Raw genomic sequence first — 3,817 nt, forward strand, 5'->3', positions numbered from 1 at the left:
GATTCTCCTCAAGATTTCTCAGAATAAATAGCAAATTACTTGATCTCTGTGAGGGGAATCTATTATCAATACTTTTTAGTAATCTCAAGTCAAAAAATATCTTCTTCTTTTTCCCATTTGATTCCATTGTTGGGGCCATGGATCTAAGCTCATGACCTCCCCATGATTCATTTCTCCTTGCATGTAACAGGGAGGACATAGAGTCTGGAATGTACATCTTTCAAATGGAGTAGCAGGGTAGCATAAGTGGCTTGCCAAGAACTAGCATGGATATAGCCAACAACTCTCAGAAACCTCCAGGGGTTCCCAAGCAAGCTTTCCAAAACTCCTTTCAGTATATTGATTTCTGACAGCATTGCCATTCAGGAAAAGAGCAACTACAAACTGCCAGCTTGCCCTCATCTCAAAATCAAGCACACATGTAGCAAATGTTAGGTATTTTCCCCCTTACTTTTCTTCTCCCTTCCCTGCAGGGAAGTATGTGCTTTCTAATAACACACCAGCTACACAATGGCAGGGTAGGATGTCAGTTCTTCCTGAGGCTACATATGTGAAAGGTATTGTCTCACTTGAACCACTTTGGGGTAGACTTGCTTCTACTTTAGGATTAATACAGGAATATTTGGAACTGAAGAGGGAAATTCCTAAAGTAACAGTTACTGTTAAACTTATTTTCCAGATAGGGTGCTTCCGACTTTCCATCCACAGTACCTCACGGGTACTCAGAAGCTCCTAGTAAGGTGGAAGGATACTGAGAATAACATTTCATGGATGCGGAAAAGGGATCTAAAAGCTTAAGTGACTTACCTGGGGTTATAAGAACTCATCATTGGCAAAAATTTGAACCCGGACCTTTCTAACTTCAATATGTCAATGTACTTAATTATTCAACTACCAATTCAGGAGACAAAGTCCATATTTATTTTTCTGTTAATTTAATTTCAGCATCAGGAGGTGAAAATATTTCTTGCAACATTCAACCTCAGCAAAAATAAGGGATATACATTTAAGTATCCTAAAGTTTCTGCAATATTGTTTCTGTGAAATTTTGGCAATAAAATAGCTGGTTTTACATAACCTTGGGAACTTAGAAGCCATTAATACATGTTTATTGAAACAGCAGCTCTGGAAACATCAACAAAAGACATAAGAAAATACAGGCAGTAGAAACACATGTTCTTTAGGAAGACTCTGAGGCTTCCATCTTCCATGCATGTGTGGCTAGCTTAGTGTGGAATGAATCAGTTTCTGTCTATTCAGTGGGACGATTCCTTCATTGCAGTGTTGTGATCTAGACAGAAAAAAGAAAATGGTTCCAAATAGTTCTTTCACACTAATCTGCCCAGTTGTTTTGAAAGAACATTCAAGCTAGAAAGGAATTTAGAGACTAGTGGCTCAAATCCAAAAATGATTTGTTCTTTGCTAGCCGAACCCAATTGAGGGGTCTTGTTCACTAGACCCCTCTTGTATAGCTTGTGATGTTGTTTTGTGCAGTTTGTCACCTATGATCAATCTAGATATTTGAAACTGTAAAATGAAATTATGTAGCAATCCTGCCTGATAACACTGTATCCATGCTATATACAGTACGCACCTATTCGTTACTAAGTAGCTGTCTCAGTAATCACACTGGCAGTCCTGGTATCAGTGCTAGCTAGTATCAAGTACTTCTGCTTAATCGCTTACTGATGGTCCCAGAGTACAAGAGTTAGTGTTGTGCAGCAATTTCAATATATTAAACACAGCTTTTAAGTGATTCCTTTAAAGGAATGGGTAAAATAATTCTTGAAATGATCAGACGGAAATGTATGCTGAGAGAAAAAAAATGATAGACCAAAATTGCTGAGATTTGTGGTAAGAAGAAGAAGTAAAAGGAAATTTGTGCTGGTTTTGCTGTTACACCTTCCACTGTAAAAGCCATGGTCACTATGACTGATAAATGTCTGGTTCTGATGCAAAAGTTGTTAAAATATGTCCAAGTATTAATGGGAAGAAACAGTATATTTAGGGCTTCATTGGGGTCATCAAATGCACCTCCTGCAGATAAGGAGGATACTGTACTTTCAATCTCAATATGTTCCTGCCCAGCCAGGCATTCCTAGGCAATGTCAATGACAGGGCAAGTCCTCAAGAGTTCTCTGTTTTGCCCAGTATGTCAGAGCCAGTTTTTGCCTCTGCCTGAGCACATGACATTAATCACAGACTTTTCTTGGAACCCCTGGAAGAAAGACAACTGGCTGACCACTTCATGATTTAAATAGCCAAAGGATGCTAATTTGAATTTCTGATGACAAAGTGGTAGCTTAGGACTGTAAGCCAAGGAAGCTTTTCACCCATGATAATCTATTAATGGAATTAAGAAGTTTACATTTGGAAGCTTGAAGACTAATTCGTCCATCTTGAACTTTTCTTTCAATTTGGCTGGGACATTCTGGATTATAAATAAAATGTTTAATAGTGTCAGTGCCTGTCTCAAGTCACTCAATGCCAGGCCCCAGTGGCTCACGCCTGTAATCCTAGCTACTCAGGAAGCTGAGATATGAGGATTGCAGTTCGAAGCCAGCCCAGGCTGAAAAGTCCCCATGAGACCCTTATTTTTAATTAACCGCCAGAAAGCGAGAAGTGGTACTATGGATCAAAGTGGTAGAGTGCTAGTCTTGAGCAAAAGAGCTCAGGGCTCTGATTTCAAGCCCAATGACTAACAAAAATAATAATAAAGTCATTTACCCCAAATCAAAAATGTTTTGGTGCTTCCACCTAAGATTTTGTTTTCTTAGTATGTAGCTATATTTGTGCTTTACATAGTTTTTCTTAAAAGTGTGTTTTTCCATAACTATAAGAAGAAGTGATTGCAATCACCTTTTGAGATACTAGGTCAGTAATATTGCTGTATCATCTCATTTGTCCTGGAGATATAATAATAATAGTAATTATTATTATTAATTATTATTATCCATTATGGGCTTGAACTCTGGGCCTGGGTGCTGTTCCTGAGCTCTACAGTTAATGGCTTGCACTACCACTTGAGCCACAGCACCACATCTGGTTTTCTGGTGGTTAATTGGAGATAAGAGTCTCATGGACTTTCATGCCCAGGCTGTCTTTGAACCTCGATTCTCAGATCTCAGCCTCCTGAGTAGCTAGAATTACAAGCATGAGCCACCAGTGCCACTGGCTTTTGGAAGTATTCTTGTAAAGCAGGGAGAGCTTGTAATTTATTTCCCTCTATCAAATCTGAGACAAGGAAAGCATGAAGTTGGTTAGGCAGTTAAGTGGAAAACCCAAGATTAGAACCCAGATAGTCTCTGTCTCCTATACCTCCTATTATTTTTTCCTCAACTAGAGGGGCAGGGTTTTTTTTGTTGTTTTGTTTTTATCAGTGATGAGTAAGTGAAAATCATGGCTGGAGAGATCAAGTAAATCATGAAAAAAAGTATTTTTTTTCTCTCAAAACTAAAGTGCTGGGCTGGGAGTGTGGCCTAGTGGTAGAGTGCTTGCCTAGAATTCATGTAGCACTGGGTTCTATTCCTCATTTCCACATACACAGAGAAAGCTAGAAGTGGTGTTGTGGCTCAAGTGGTAGAGCACAAGCCTTGAGGAAAGCTCAAGGACAATGCGCAGGCCCTGAATTCAAGCCCTAGGACTGGCAAAAAAAAAGACTAAGATGCTTCTATATTGAATAGTGATTATTTTTGGTATTGTTATTTCCTGAAATTATTTGCTTTTTGCCTATTATCTGTGCTACAATGTTAGAGAGATAGATCTTATGTTGAAAGAGTTAAAATAATAAATTATAATTACCAAGTATGTTGCTTGT

Source organism: Megascapheus bottae, chromosome X, assembly GCF_031878675.1.
Source record: "Megascapheus bottae isolate mThoBot1 chromosome X, mThoBot2.hap1, whole genome shotgun sequence".
In the NCBI taxonomy this organism is placed as follows: Eukaryota; Metazoa; Chordata; class Mammalia; order Rodentia; family Geomyidae; genus Megascapheus; species Megascapheus bottae.